General features: G+C 37.7%; 2 protein-coding genes across 3 annotated transcripts in view; one reads left to right on the forward strand and one right to left on the reverse strand.

The window, feature by feature from the left end:
* The window catches only part of LOC141402023 (uncharacterized), a 162,036-nt gene that overhangs the window by 144,315 nt on the left and 508 nt on the right, over positions 1–17,213 (forward strand). The window lies entirely within an intron of this gene.
* The window catches only part of Rh7 (G protein-coupled receptor family protein rhodopsin 7), a 131,327-nt gene that overhangs the window by 97,681 nt on the left and 16,433 nt on the right, over positions 1–17,213 (reverse strand). For both annotated transcript variants that reach the window (XM_073982638.1, XM_073982639.1), the window contains exon 2: positions 2,968–3,006. The gene's annotated coding sequence lies outside the window, so the exon portion shown is untranslated. The remainder of the gene's footprint in view (positions 1–2,967; positions 3,007–17,213) is intronic.

The following is a 17,213-nucleotide window of genomic DNA, read 5'->3' on the forward strand; positions in this document are numbered from 1 at the left end:
AGGAATAGAGAGATCACCATTGCTGAATAGTTTACCACAACATATTCATAAACATATATCTATATATACAGCTAAAAATACTTAATTTGTTATTGTATGATCGCCAAAATCCGAATGCGGATCGGCAAATAAAGAAGAAGAAATGACTTCATAACATGAATGAAATCCTACGTTGTATCAATGAAATTTGTCATTGATTTTGAACCAACGTAAGGCTTCATTGCATAAATGAATATGTGTCATTACAACAATGAAAGTATTTCATTGCATTAATGAAAAGTTTCATTGCATTATTGAAAAGTTTCATTGCATTAATGAAAAAGTTTCATTGCATTAATGAAAAAGTTTCATTGCATTAACGAAAAAGTTTCAGTGCATAAATGAAGGAGTTTCATTGCATTAATGAACAATTTTGCTAATTTTACTTCAATGAAACTCAATGACACTTTTTTCATTTATTCAATGAAGCTCTACGTTGGCTTAAAATCAATGACAAATTTCATTGATACAACGTAGGATTTCATTCATATTACGTAGCCTTTTCTTTCAGTGTACAGGTACCATTATCAGTACCTCTCGATTTAAGGATTTTTGAGGATTTTAGTTACATTTTCTGACCGAACTAGCTAAAATTTGACATTTGAGGGTCCCAATGGCCAATAAATTTCTCCACTAAAAATTCCCAAGATAGATCCACATTTTGGCATAGCCCCCATATAACGGTAACTCCGGATTTAAGGTATTTTGGGGATTTTATTTCCCGCTCAAATTGTCTCCAATTTACCCCCAATGGCTAAGACATTTCTCCACTAAAAATTGTCAAAATAGGCCCACATTTTGTTATAATATGATGGTACCTTCCGATTTAAACTATTTTGAGGCTACATTTTCTGACCGAATTACCTGAAATTTGACGTTTGAGGCTCCCAATGACCAAACAACTTCTCCACTAAAACTTACCAAGATAGATAATCGTTTTGGTATAGCCCTCATATAACAATACCTTCCGGTTTAAGGTATTTTGGGAATTTTAACTAATTTCATATACCAAACCAGCTGTAATTTGACATTTGAGGTTTTCAGTGGTCCTGAAACTTTTCCATCAAAAATCGTCAATATAGATCTATATTTTGAAATAGCCACCATATATCAGTACCTCCGATTTTAGGTATTTTAAATTTTTTAATTTAAAATTTTTTAAATTTTAGCTAAAATTTGTAACCGAACTAGCTGTAATTTGACATTTGAGGTTTTCAGTGGTGACGAAACGTCTCCACCAAAGTATATGTCCATGTTTTGGAATAGCCTCCATATAACGGTACCCCCGATTTTCAGTATTTTGAGGACTTTGGGTACAACTTCAGAAGTCCCGAAACTCCTCCACCAAAAATCGCCCACATAGGTCAATATAAAGCTCCTAACAGATTTAAGAAATTTTTAGATAATTTAGGCATTTTGGGCATTTTGGGTATCCGTGGTCGAACAATTTTTTGCGAAGAATATGTTATCACACATATGTACGTACTTCAGTGCATTGTTTTAGAATTTCTGTAAACGATTTATTAGGCCATTCTTGGTGGAATCACTGTCAACAAAAGCAAAACAGAAACAAAACAAAAACAACTAGACGAATTATATGTATGTACGTTAAGGCGGGGCGATTTGTATGGAAGGAAAAAACCTTAATGGGCTCTTCGCGTTTCTGTTTCCTGGGATTGAACTGAGCAAAAAAGTCCACTAGACCATAGGTCTACCGCGAAAATCGAGCCTCCCGTTTTTGACTTTAAGTTTTTTATCCACTTTTTTTGGACATGTTAGCATATAACGGCCAAACCATTGAGATTTTCGATCCAGTACAAAGATAAAAATTGTAGCCAAGACAGTGATTAAGAACACTCTAATACATCGCAAAAGCATTGGAACACTTCTTCAGGCAGTTTTGGCCTTGAGAAGGTGCAAACTTTTCGGAAAATGTCGATAAATGGCATTGTGCTACAAAAGTTGACCAGAAAAATAGCGTTCTGATGCAAAATTCTATCGTGTTGCGTTCTGATGCAAAATTCTATCGTGTTGCGATCCATGGACAACGAAAATGACTTTAGTTCGTTTGGGTCACTTCGTTTTATTTGTTTATAACGGTAAAAGTAGTGAAAATCTGGGTTTCTTACATTTTCAAATTTAAACGGGCATATCTTATTTTTTCACAACGGATTTCTATTGATCCTTCTTCCTTTTAAAGGGTTGAATAATATATTTCGAACAAGTTATTATTTTTTTATCGGTTCATAAATGGCTAATTTAAAGTGGTTTCTGTCTGAAAACCCCCACAAAAAACTATAACTGAATATTGGATCGAAAATCTCAATGGTTTGGCCGTTATATGCTAACATGTCCAAAAAACGTGGATAAAAAACTTAAAGTGAAAATCAGGAGGCTCGATTTTCGCGGTAGACCTATAGTCTGGTGGACTTTTTTGCAGTTCAATCCCAGGAATCAGAAACGCGAAGGGCTCATTAAGGTTTTCAAATCGCCCCGGCCTAATGTACTTATTTCTATTTTTCTTCTTATCAAATCAAATCTTTATTTTGTTCAAAACAAAAAAGTAATAAACCAGTCTAAAAGTTTAAAAAGTAAAATTGTGTTCTTTTTTTCTAGCTCCCTTCTGGGAAGTTGCCAAAGTTTTGTTGTGGTTTCATTGAACTTTCAACATCTAAGACGACACATTTGTATATTTCAGCCAGAAATTCATAAGGCATGAAATGTTTTTTTGGGCCTGTGGAAGTTTGAAAATGTATTGCTTTCTCACCCCCCCTGTGATTTGTATCTAATCTGTCTCTCAGGATTCAGGTACAACATATCACCATCAAATTATCAAATGATGGAATCTTGTTGTAAGCATTGTTGTAGCTTACAAATTGTTATTCTCAGATTGTAAATAAAAGTGTCGACAAAGTTTTTTGTTCTTACCTTTGGTATTAGCTAGACAGGTAGGCTTCTCTTCTAAATCTAAAAAGAAACAAAACATGGAAATCATAGCAACATTTTAATTAGTTCCAACAGCAGCATGTCGTATACAAAAACAATGCACAATGAAAGTTCTTGGGAAGATAAAGAAAAACACAAATTATAGGAAAGATGAACGGAGATAAGTTGATCTGATTTTTTTAATTTCTTACCTAGGTGGCTATAATGGAATATTTTTTCATGAAATGAATGGATATTTGTTCTTGGTTGTGAGCCATATAATAGCTGATTACAATTTGTTTCATATTACTGCGTGATCAGCCTATGTGCCTGTTCTCCTGAAGGACAGATCGAATACCGGCTACACAACCAGGGACGTAGTCAGAAATACATCTCGACACCAAATGTCTAAAAAATTTCCGTTTCTCGGTCGGTGTACACAACTGAAACCCTTTTCCCCCAAATTTTCTCTTTAGCGGATTTTCATAATTTTGTGGCCTTTTTAGGGATGAAAGGGTGAAGATGCCGACTAATATATAAAGCTTTTTCGAACTTTTGTTGTTTGGAGTTATCTTAACGATTGTAAACGCTTTAAGGGGTTATGGCCACTTATTGAGTACGAAAAAAAAATCCATTTTTCATGAATTTTTTACAAGAAATGTACCAAACTTTTTTTTTAGAACATTTTGTTTTTATCTGAAAGGTCAAACACTTTTGGAAATTTTTTTATTGAAAAATATTGCACAGTTTTCTGACAAATGGACCCCTACAAAACAATGTTTTTACTAAAGCAGTTTGCTGCGCCCGCTGTAGCTCGAAAATTAATAAACCGATCAACATAAGTTTTTATACCCTCAGCCTTTAGGCTAGAAAGGGTATATATACACTTTGATACGACCAAAAATGTGTCTCATCGAAATAACGGTTTTAGACCCCAAGTATGTTTGGACGAAATTCGTTTCAGACAATTTGAAGGCGATTTAGCCATGTCCGTCTGTCTGTCTGACTGGTGCGCACGATAACTCTCGAACGGATCAGCCGATTCGAACCAAACTTTGGGTATCGTAATATTTTGTTCAAACTTACTCGGCAAAATAAATTGGAAGTAGTGCAATGTAGACTAGTTCTTACACGGCATGTTTTTATGCAGTTCAAACGGAGTCGTGAGAAAGGCACCCCATTCCCTACATTTTAACCTCATTCGGATGCAATCCAACGAATTACATCCTTTTCTCACATTTTAACAGCATCTGGATGCAGTTCAATCGGAGTCGTAATAAAGGCACTCCAATTCTTTACATTTTAACAACATTTGGATGCGATCCAACGATTGACATCCATTTTTCACATTTAAATTGCATCCGGATGCAGTTCAAGGGAGTCGTGAAAAAGGCGCTCTGTTCGATACATTTTACAAGCATGTGCATCAAAAAACGTGCTTTGGATGAAAATTGGATTGCATCCTATTTTACCCTAAAGGGTTAGTTAAAAAGCGATTCCAAAGTGATAGTTAAAATGCAGTGCCAAAGGATTAGTTAAAATGCAGTGCTAATGGAGTGCATCATTCAGTAGTCACGCTCTTGTAAAAATCATGAGTGAAAATGCATAATTTGATGCACTTCCAAATCACTAGTACATATGATTTAACTGCATGTTTGGAGGCAAACTTTTTGCTTGGTAGTTTAAGTTCGAAGATGGACCATATCGTTCCACTCCTTCGGGCACCTCCCCCACAAAAGTTCAAAATTTTTCTGTAAAATGGTGTGAACGATAACTCTCGAGGTAACAAGATTTTCTTGCGGGCCCAGATACGACGGCGCAATTCCATTGTACAAACAAATGTTGTACACACTTTTGGGTGAGATTTGACCTCTGGAAAATCCACTTTTTATACCCTCCACCATAATATGGAGGTTATTATTAAATTTGTCATTCTGTTTGTAACACTTCGAAATATTCATCGGAGACCCTATAAAGTAAATATATTCATGATCAGGGTAAAATTCTAAGTAGATATAACCATGTCCGTCTGTTGAAACAAAAAAATACAGCCCGCAATTTTTTTTAATAGAGCTTTGTAATTTGGTATAGAAGTTTATATTACCCCTAGGATGTTGGGTATTGCAAATGGGCTATATCGGTCCACGTTTTGATATGGCCCCCATAGAACGGTATCACCCGATTTTCGGTATTTTGAAGGTTTTAGCTTCATTATCACACCGAAATGGCTGAAATTTGGTTCTTAACTTTTCCCCTGAATGTGGTCCATATATGCCCAGGCTTTCATATAGCCCCCATAGAACGGTACCTCCCAATTTTCGATATTTTGAAGGTTGTGGCCTAAATATTCCTCCGAAATGGCTGAAATTTGGAATTTGGTCTTCATTTGGGGTATAAAACTTTCCATAAGAAATTTGTCGGTATAGGTCTACGATTTCATATAGCCCCCATAGAACGGTACCTCCCGATTTTCGGTATTTTGAAGGTTGCGGCCTCAATATTCCTCCGAAATGGATGAAATTTGGTATTTAGTCTTTATTTGGGGTATAAAACATTCCATATGAATTTTTTCGGGGTAGACCCACGCCTTCATATAGACCCCATAAAACGGTACCTCCCGATCTGCGGTATTTTCAAGGTTGTGACCTGGATATTCCACCGAAATAGCTGAAACTTGGTATTTGGTCCCCATTTGGGGTATAAAACTTTCCATAAGAATTTTGGCGGGGTAGGCCCATGCCTTCATATAGTCCCCGGTATTTTCAAGGTTGTGACCCAAATATTCCTCCGAAATGGCTGAAATTTGGTATTTTGTCTTTATTTGGGGTACACAACTTTCCATATGAAATTTGTCGGTATAGATCCACGCCTTCATATAGCCCCCATAGAACGGTACCTCTTGATTTTCGGTATTTGGAAGCTTGTGACCTCAATATTCCTTCGAAATTTGTCCGTACAGGTCCACGGCTTCATAAAGCGCCCGTAGAACGGTACCTCCGGATTTTCGGTGTTATGAAGGTTGCGGCCGCAATATTACTCAAAAATGTCTAAAATTTGGTATTTAGTCTTCGTTGTGGGTATAAAACTTTCATCCAGAAACTTGTCAGTACAGGTCCACGCCTTAGTATAAACACCATAAAACAGTATCTCTCGATTTTCGGTATTTTCAAAGTTATGGCCATAATAATCCATTGAAATGGCTGACATTTGTTATTTAGTCGGTATTCAACTTTCTCCTCTAAATTTGTCGGTATAGTCCACGCCTTCATATTGCCCGATAGAAGTGTACCTCTCAATTTTCGGTATTTTAAAAGATGTGGCTTCAATATTCCAGCTACATGGCTGAAATTTGGTATTTATAAAACTTGGTTATATAAAACTTTCCTTCCGAAATTTGTCCGTACAGGTCTACGGCTTCATATAGCGCCCATAGAAAGGTACCTTCCGAATTTCGGTATTTTGAATGTTAGCCACATTGTTTTACCGAAATTGCTGGAATTGGTATTTACCCCCTGTTTTTGTAAATGTTTTTATTCTTCTCACACGAATTGTCAAATTTTGCAGATCGATTTACTTACTCGTCTCAGCGCAAATTTAGAGGTCTGATTTTTAAGAGATGAATTATTAACGCGTCTACGAAAAATTAGGTCCGTATGTCATCTGGGGGCTGAGCTATGGATGCCTGAACTATTACGAATATAGACGAACGAACAAAAAATAGTTACAGTCGGCTTTGTCGACAGAGATATACCCTCAGACTGTGTGGATTAAAATACTTTTTTCCAAAAAACTTTCAGGGGCGTTTTCAAAATTTTGGGCGTATGAAACGAAAAAAGTATAGATAGGATTAAAGCTCAAAAATTTCCGGGGATAACGAAAGATAGGGCTTTTTTTATCACACTAGCCTACGAAAAACATAATATAGCTGTAAACAGGGCCACTAGGAAAACCTTGGTTAAAAATGTCCAAAGGATCCTCGAACACACCTTTAACCACACAAAAATTTTGAACATTTGTGTAGGTGGTACCAAAAGGATTGGACAGATAGGGCCCAAATTTGAACATAAACTAAGTTTCGACAATATTTAGAGATCCAAAGTTTGGACTTAATCGGTTGCTACGTCTATGAAAAATCGAGGTACCGGAAGTGGACCTATAAGCACCACATTCGAATTTCATCTAATATTCGAAGAAATATTACAATATCCTAAATGTGGACGAACGCAATAGCTCTCCAGCCACTACATATGCTGTCATAGTGGATTTTACAACTTTCGGGCTGTTTTTTAAGAAGTAAAAAAACTTTTATTGCCATAATTGAGGCAGCGAATGCAAGTTGCTTCAACAAAATTCAAAGTGATTCGAGAGCAGGTCTTAAAGTGAATTTATCCAAAATTTTGTGTGGGAGGTACCCGAAGGAGTGTACAAATATAGTCCATATTCGAACCTGATCTTTATCAGGTAGATATATTGGGACGTGTAAAGTATGGACCAAATCGGTCACTCCCTTCAAGAGTTATCGTGCGAACAATTTTTCCGAACTTTTGTGGGGGAGGTACCCGAAGGAGTGGACCGATATGGCTTATCTTCGAACTTAAACTAAGTTTGGTCAAAATATTACGAAGGCCAAGTTTTGGACCGAATCGGCAGATCCGTTCGGGAGTTATCTTGCGCTCCAACCACTACACACGGTGCCATACCGTTTTTTTTTTTTGTATCTTTCAGACTGTTTTCTCAGGATGTGTGGACTTGCCCCTGATAAAACTTATACCGTCGTATGGAAGGCCATGAATACAAGTTGCTACAACAAAAATCAAAGCGATTCGAGAGCAGGTCCTAAACTTAACTTTTCCAAAATTTTGTGTGGGAGGTACCCGAGGAGTTGGATCGATTGAGTCCATATTGGAACCTCATCTATGTCTGGTAGAAATTTCACGATATGCAAAGTGTGAACGAAATCGGTTACTTCCTTTAAGAGTTATCGTGCGCACAATTTTCCGAACATTTCCGAACTTTTGTGGGGGAGGTACCGGAAGGAGTGGGCCGATATAACCCATGCTCGAACTTAAACTAAGTTTGGACAAAACATTACGAAAGCCAAATTTTGGACCGAATGGGTTGATCCGTTCAAGAGTTATCGTGCGCTCCAGCCAGACAGACAGACAGACGGACGGACATGGATAAATTAACTCCAAATTGTCTGAAACACATTTCGTCCAAACATACTTGGGGTCTAAAACCATTATTTCGATGAGGCACATTTTGCCCGTATGAAAGTGTATATACCCTCGTTAGGGTATAAATACAGGGTTAGTCTTCTTCATAAACGAAAGGAGGATGGTATAACAAGTTAGGCCGGGCCGAACATAACGCCGTTCTTACTTGTTAAAAACACATTTTGTAAATTATAAGCTCTCCAGCAGGCACAGAATGTATTGATCTTGTATTCTTGCGCATACGACTGTGTATCACAATAAAGGTCATGACCACACACACAAAGGCAACTTGAATGATAGGACAAATAGCATTTCAATGTTCTCTATTTATTATTAGAATAGATAATAATTATTGTTGTGTTGCATTAGGTTAAGTTACATTTTCACTTTTACATCCATACTTCCTGAGTAATTGTCCCAAAAACTCAAAGAACCCCTATCGACGTCAGAAATACTATGTTTAATTCTTTTCTTTAGGTCCAAGGCTGAGGGTATGTCTCTCTGTCGGCACAGCTGATTGATACTTCCTTACTTGTTCAGCATATGCTTAATCTGTTTAACGGAAAAAACGACTTGCATATTACAAAAGTTAACTTTCCACGTTAAAATACATAAATTAAAATTTTTAGACCGCATTGAACTTATTCTTAGTCTTTAAAAGTATGGAAAAAATTATCAATTTGCCTAGCTAAGAGTTGGTATTGTTTTTGTTCATTCCAAATGAGAAAATTTTTTTTGCAGAATGTCTTCGCCGTCTTTGATTGTACAAAGATACTGATGAGGAGAACATATTTTTCTTTAATAACTGCGTCATGTTGGTAAATTGCTTTCACCCTTAAGTCGAAGTATTTTGCACCTGAATAAGTTTGCATAATAATTTTTGGATAATTCCTTTCAACTCCTCGCCACACAGTTGGCTTGAGGGCTAACTGTTCATGCTTGGCTTAGAGTAAGGTTGCTATGTCCGCTTCTTATCCGCCATTTATATGCGTCTATTTTTAAATGAAAATTACCACTTTGGTTTGATTTGATGTGGGTCATGAACAGCAAACGGTTCTTTTGTTTTTATTCTTTGAAATGTATCCATCAGTGATATCATTCTGACATCTTTATGTTTGAATCTCTTCGTTTGGTGGGTGACATCTTCATGTTTAAATTTGTCGGCAGAGTTATGAAAAAATGTTGTGAAACTTTAAAATTGCCGTTGTTAAACTTTTCATTCTGTCGTGGGCAAATGGTTGGTATTCACTTTATTATCCTTATTAGGATATTTAGAGCCAAGTGTTGTCAGATTTGTCTTGAAGGCATTATTTCGCCAAACCTAGATGCCATTATAATTATTTAGAAAGATATTATTAAATTAATTATGGAAACTTGTTCGGCATTTGTGGCGAGAATTCAAGGAAAAAAATTACAAACGACTTTGACAAAGGAAAAAATCCGTTTACCCTTTTGGTTTGTCTTAAAAAACGTCACTAAGTTTTGTTGTTGTGATCATTTTGGGTAACCATTAGGGAAATGACTGTACAAGCAATGTGGCATATTGACCGAACATGGCGAAAAGTAAAAGTGAGTATTAGCCATAATGTTGGGGAAAAATTGTAGATTGTACAAAGAAATGTTTTGTCAACGGATTCAGTAACTTACTTAGCTGGCCGATTACAGAACATTTGTTCCATAAGCTGAACTAAGGAAAGATCTCCAATTCTCTCTTTCCACTTGTTTGCTTCATCGAAGTCTTGGCCTGGCAGTTCTGCGTGTACCGCCATGTGGCCCGTATTTATACGCCTTTTTAGCGGGTTCGTCATCACTCATTCTTGTAACATGGCCTAGCCTGCGCAATCGCTGCATCTCGATACGTTTATCTATACTGATGTCGTTGTATAGCAGATACAGCTCGTGGTTCATACGACGTCGATATTCACCGTCAACGCAGATTGGCCCATAGATTTTCCGAAGAAATTTTTTCTCGAACACACCAAGCACTGCCTAATCTGCTTGCGTAAGTACCTAGGCTTCGGAACCATACATTAGCACGGGTAGTATCAGTGTTTTGTAAAGCGTTATTTTTGTTTGGCGAGATGTGGCTTTGATTTTAAACTGCTAACTTACACAACTGATGTTGTTTTTTGTGTTTATGGCGGTGCCAAGGTAGACGAAATCTTTGACTACCTCAAAATTGTAGGAACCAACTTCCACTGTTGGTCCGAGCTTTATGGACGCATTGCGCGTCGACAGCATCAACTTTGCCTTTTCGCGGTTTACCGCCAGACCCACTTTCTTAAAGGTATCAGTTACTTCCTTTACTGATCTTCCCATGATGCCAATGTCATCAGCATAAGCAAGTAACATGTGGCTGTTGCTGTAGATTGTGTCATTTCTTTGACATTTGCATCTCATATAACCGTTTCCAGCAGGATGTTAAACAGGTCACACGAAAGGCTGTCTCCTTGTCTGAAACCTCTTTTTGCACTGAATTGCTCGGAGAGGTTATTTCCTTTTTTAACTGAGAACCTAGTATCAGTTAAAGTCATCTTACAAAACCGAATAAGCTTTGCGGGGATACCAAATTCAGACATTGCTTGGAATACGATTGAATGTAGGGGGCTGTCGAAGGCTGCCTTTTAATCGACAAAAATGTGGTAGGTGTCAATCTGCATCTTTAGGGCAGTGATGGCCACCAACAACAACTTCCCTATGCCCGCGGGCATACGGCACACACGTACACTGTAAACACATTCGTTCGGTTAACGCATTGTTTTCGTTTCCACTCACACTAGCGCAAGTTATAATCTGCAAATGTGTGATTTTGGCCATCACTGATTTAGGGTCTTCTCCAGGATTTGCCGCAGGGTAAATACCTGATCAATGGTGGACTTGCCAGGTCTAAAGCCACATTGGAATGGTCCAATTATTTCATTGACCATAGGCTTTAGTCGTTCGCTTAATATCCCTTGTAGTCAATTGGGAGAAGAAGTCTTATCTCCTTTCTTGTAGACGGGACACAGGATACTCAGGTTCCAATCGTTCTTCCTGCCATATGGAGATAACTAGCTAATGCATACACCTTATCAGCATGTCCTCTCCGGTTTTGAACAGCTCGTCTGGTAAACATTCGGCCCCTGATGCCTTATATGTAATTCTTAAGCCGGTTTATTGACTTGGCTGGGCGGTATGCATTCAATACCATCTTCTGGAATTAGATCTGTGGTATCTTCGTTGTATTCGCTACTACTGGATACCAACAGTTTGGAAAAATGCCCTTTCCATATCCTGAGCACACTATCTGTATAAGTTACCAAATTACCTTGGATGGAGGATGTACCTGTACCAAAGCCATCAGTTTGAATTTTACTCTTTGGTAGAACTTTCGGAATTTATTGTGTCTTCTGTACATCTAGATTTTTTCACACTCCCGATCTTCCATTTCTCTCTTTTTCCTGCGGAAAAGAAGCTTCTCCTCCCTTCTTTTCACCCGATACCTCTCTCGTGTGCTACGCGTTGCTACTGATTGTAGAGTAGCCCTATATGCCGCATTTTTCCCTTCGGTAGCAGCACGACACTCCTGGTCATACCATGGGTTTCTTGGTGGAGGTCTCTGGTATCCAAGTATGGAATTTGCGGCTGTTTGCATGTAGTGGGCAGTATTTTGCCATTGTGCATTGTGCGAGATGCTTAAATCTGGTACTGCTGACTATCATGTTTTTTGCCGCTGCATTCTATCAGCCTCCTTCCATTGACAGATGTTTCAGTATGGAGACTGAATTTCCCGACTGTTGGGCCAAAGATATTCTCCATTCCACTTTTGGCATTAAAATCGCGTAGAATAATTTTAATGTCATGGGCAGGACAACCGTCGCATGTTTCTTCAAAGCACTCGTAGAATATATCTTTGTTCTGTTCGTCCTTGCCTTCGGTTAGAGCATGAACGCAGATAAAGCCAATGTTGAAGAAAATTTCTTTTATCCGTATTGTAGCAAGTCTTTAATTCACTGGAGTGAAGCTGGAGTCCAGATGTTTTAACTTCCGACTAACTACAAATCCGCAGCCAAACTCATGCTTTGTGTCATGGCAGGTATAATACAGTTCGTCACCTTTAGGTGTTGTTGTGACATTTTTCCCAATCCACAATATTTCCTGTACGGCAGTAATATCGGCCTTATATTTTTCAAGTGCGTCTGCCAATGCGTAAACTGCACCTTCCCTATAAAGAGTGTGATAATTCCTGGTGTAGACTTCAGGGGATTGTTTTTCTTTTCTTTTTTCATAGTAGGATGCTTTTTTTAAGGGAGGGTACTAACCCGACCCCCAATCCCATGTTTTTAACGTTCTTATGGGTGAATGCGCGCACATGTTAGCTCACTACCTTTAACGGTTTAAGCCGTCCAGGACCGTTCCTTGGTATCTTTCATCCCTTACGTCACCAGGATTCAGTAACTACCCTTTTAATATCTAATATTTCGACCCAATACGACCACAGTCGTACGTGCTTTCAAAGCAGATATGGCTCATAAATAATATTTTTGCGGACAATTCTCTTGTAAAGCCCTGAGGGAAGTCCACAAATGTGAAAAACATTGTCTATGACCTAATTATCGAATTTAGACTCAACTACATTTACATTTGAAGAATTTTAAAAACCAAAACAGGATCAAAGAAATCGACTTAAAAATGTTTTAAGAAAAAAAAAAAACAAGTAAGAAAGTATTAGTTAGCTGTGCCGACAGAGATAAACCCTCAGCCTCGAACCTAAAGAAATGAAGCAAACACAATACTTCTGACGTCAACAGAGATTTTTTTGAGTTTTTGGGCCAGTTTCTAGGTAGTATGGATTTACCTCGAAAAAATTGTAATTGTATCCTTTTAACTAGGGCCGCATACAAAACATGTTGCGAAAAATTTAAAAACAATCCCAGACGAGTCTTTAAACTGCACGCTTTCTAAAATTTGTATGGGACATAGTTCGAGGCTGTAAGGATCATAACGATGTACTACGTTTGGACCAAATCGGTTTCTCCCTTCGAGGGTTATCTTAAGTACTACCCATTTTAGTTGGCAACGGCAGGCTTTTTTGGATCATTTGGGCCATTATCTCAAGAAGTATGGATAAACCCCGGAAAAAATGGACCGTCACAAGAAGAACTTTTTGGAAACAATTTCAAAAAGATCCGAGATGGGTTGTTAAACTGCACTTTTCCCAAAATTTGTATAGGAGATATCCAAAAGACGGGACTGATATAGTCCATATTCCAACCTAATACCTGACTAGATGAAATAATACGAAGTTCAAAGTTTGGACCAATCAGAAACTCCCTGCCAAAATTATTCTGTTTGATTTGCCATTTTAGTTGGTGCCGTCAATGTTTCTTTGAGCTTTTAGGTCATTATCTCAGGAAGTATGTAATTGCCCCCGAAAAAAATGTGCCATCGTAAAGGGGGCTGCAAAGACAATATGCTGAAAAGAAATCCAAAACGATCCGGGAGGAGATCTCAAACTTCGCTTTTTCCGATTTTTTTGTGGAAGGTACCCAAAGAAGTGGATCGTATTTTCTATATCCCTTGTATTGACCACGTTTGATAACGCAATTGGGACCAATTTAGAGCTCAGAAGGTTCAATATTGGTCACCAGGGTTAGGAGAATGAATGAATGAATGAACTTTTGCCTATTAATGCCTAAAATAAGATTCATTCCATTTTGTTATAAAAAAGGTTACACACAAACATATTGGAACTTTTTTTAATGCTATAAAATGAAATTTTTTTCTCAAAAAATTATTTCCTATTGCATGAAAGAATGACTTTTTGCCTATTAATGGCTTAAATAACTTTTATTCCATTTAAATTTTGATAAAGGTCCCGCACAAACCATTTTTATGATATATGAAATAACCCCAGCAAAATTTGAAAGAAGGGGTTCCATGCGATGACGTGATTTCATGACATCTTTTGCATTGTTTCAAACGATGTCGTGAAAGATCCGACCTTTTCATTAGCATTTGAACCAATGCAAAGGAAGTCGTGAAAGATCCGATCTTTTCATCAGCATTTCAACCCATGCAAAGGAAGTCGTGAAAGTTCCGATCTTTTCATCAGAATTTGAAACCATTCCATCGATCCAATAGAGATGAATTTTGTGTTTTTATTTATACACAATTTCTAAATATACGATTAATTATTTACAATAGACTTGATGTTGTCGGAGACTGAAACCAGATCACTTTCACCCATGATTGAATGGCATCTTTGGCATCAAACATTTTGCTGGGAAGTTATATAATATAAAATGATACATATGTAATAATACGATGATAAAATTAGTGAGAAACAAACGGTTATGTAATTTTGGTTATGTCGTATGCCCATATACCTTCCCAGCAAAATGTTCGATGCCAAAGATGCTAATCAAGAATGGGTGCACGTGAAACGGAATGTAATTTTTTAGCATCTTCACTCATTCTTTTTACAAGATCGTGAACCTCAAATTATGCAATTCATTTTTAGATCCTAAGCATGTCATCTTCACTAACTCGGAGGAATGGCATCTTCAACAATTCTTTGGCATGTCATCTTAAACGATTCCCTAGAATAGCATTTTCACTAATCTTTGGCATGTCATTTTCACCAACCTTTAGACATGAAATTTTCACGTCTTGTTCGGACAATGGAAAATGCTGTATTGAAATATGATTATCATGAATTATTTAAGAAATTTATGAAATAACTCTAATTTAATTATCATCAAAAAGTTTAAATGTCAAAATATGGTCCCGTAAAAACCATTCTCTGCCGGAATAGTTTATACCACCAACGAAACATAAATACCAAATATTAACCATTTCAATATGACAATGAGACGAAATACAAAAAACCGGGTTATACTCTTCTACGGTGACTATGTCAAACAGGGACCGGAATGGCCCATTTTATACCCTACACCATAATATGGAGGGTATAATTAAATTTGTCATTCCGTTTGTAACACATCGAAATATTCATCAGAGACCCTATAAATGATATATATAACCATGTCCGTCTGTACTGTACAGCTTGCAATTTTTAAGATAGAGCTTTGAAATTTGGTATAAAAGTAATACTCCTAGGATGTTTGGTATTGAAAATGGGCTATATCGGTCCATGTTTTGATATAGCCCCCATAGAAGGTTATGACCTCAATAATCCATCGAAATGGCTGGCATTTGATATTAAGTCTTCGTTGGTGGCGGAGAATTTTTTTGAAAATTTGTACTTTGTCTTCGTCGGAGGTATACAATTTTTCCTCAGAATTTTGTCGGTATAGACCCACGTCTTTGTATAGCCCCCATAGAACGATACCTCCAGATTTTCGGTATTTTGAAGGTTGTGGCCTCAATATCCCTCAGAAATGGCTGAAAATTGGTATTTACTCTTCATTTCCATATGAAATTTGTCGGTATAGGTCCACGACTTCATATAGCTCCCATAGAACGGTACCTCCCGATTTGCGGTATTTTGAAGGTTGTGACCTCAATATTCCTCCGAAATGACTGAAATAGAAGTGTATTTGGTATTTAGTCTTCATTGGGGGTATTTAACTTTCCCCTCTAAATTTGTTGGTATAGTCCACGCATATAGCCCCCATAAGACAGTACCTCTCGATTTTCGGTATTTTGAAGGTTTTAGCAATATTATCCTACCTAAATAACTGAAATTTGGTATTTTGTCTTCTTTGGGACAGCAAAACTTTCCCCCAGAAATTTTTCAGTGTAGCTCCACGTTTTGGTATAACCCCTGTGCTTCCCGATTTTCTGTATTTTGAAGCGTTTGGCTTCACCGAAACGGCTGAAATTTGGTATTTAGTCTTTTTTGGAATTACAAAATTATCCCCTAGAAATTTGTAGCTATCGGTTCACATTTTGATAGAACGGTATCTCCGAATGTTCGTTATTTTAAAGGTTCCCCCGGAAATCTTTCATTATAGGTCCACGTTGTGAATGACTGAAATTTGGTATTTATCCTTCTTTGGGACTACAAAACTTTTCCACAGAGATTTTTCAGTACATGTCCATGTTTTGGTATAGCCCCCATAGAACTGTGACTGCCGATTTTCAGTATTTTGGAGGTTTAAATTTGGTATTTGGTATGGTTTGGGTAGAACGGTATCTCCGGATGTTCGGTATTTTAAAGATTTTATCCACATTACCTTTCCGAAATGGTTGAAATTTGGTGTTTATTCTTATAAAACATGCCTACAGAGAATTGGGAGTATAGATGCGCGTTTTGATATAGCCCCCAAAAAAAAGTAGAGCGGGGTCTTAAATTGGAGGGCACTACAATGCCGTTAGCTGCGAGGTCTTTTAAAGGATTAGTCTATTATAGTGACTTTAACTTAGTAATTCGGATTCTCAATGCGTAGAAATAGTCCAAATAGAAGGACTGTAACGTGATATTTTGGATTCTGAAGAGTGCAACGTGCAACCGCAAAACCGCCCCTCTGATATTACATCCAGTATCAATACAAAACTATCTTATCAGTGCATGCATAATCCCAACTTCATGCATAATTACAACTCCATTCATACATTATTTAAACTTTAGTGTATTTCCTGGTTGTCTCGCCTTACAAATAATTCTCATTCACTCCGTAAACCCAGATGGATAAGATGTTTAGTTTTCGTCGCTGAATTTGTCGAGTGCTGGCGTTAACCGACGTTAAAGAGAAGACGTGTGGCATTGTCCGCAGTCCTATTCGATTCAACCGAAGACTACATCAGCCATCGACCTTGCGATACGTTCGCTCCTGCCGATTCGTTCGCTTCTGTCGATTCGTTCGCTCCTGTCGATTCGTTCGCTCCTGTCGATTCGTTCGCTCCTGTCGATTCGTTCGCTCCTGTCGATTCGTTCGCTCCTGTTGATTCGTTCGCTCCTGTCGATTCGTTCGCTCCTGTCGATTTGTTCGTTCCTGTCGATTCGTTCGCTCCTGCCGATTCGTTCGCTCCTTGCGACTCGTTCGCTCTCTGCGATTCGTTCGCTCCGTTGTCTAACTATATCCGACA

This window comes from Musca autumnalis, unplaced genomic scaffold (genome assembly GCF_047663935.1).
Source record: "Musca autumnalis isolate F117 unplaced genomic scaffold, ASM4766393v1 scaffold_4, whole genome shotgun sequence".
NCBI lineage: Eukaryota > Metazoa > Arthropoda > Insecta > Diptera > Muscidae > Musca > Musca autumnalis.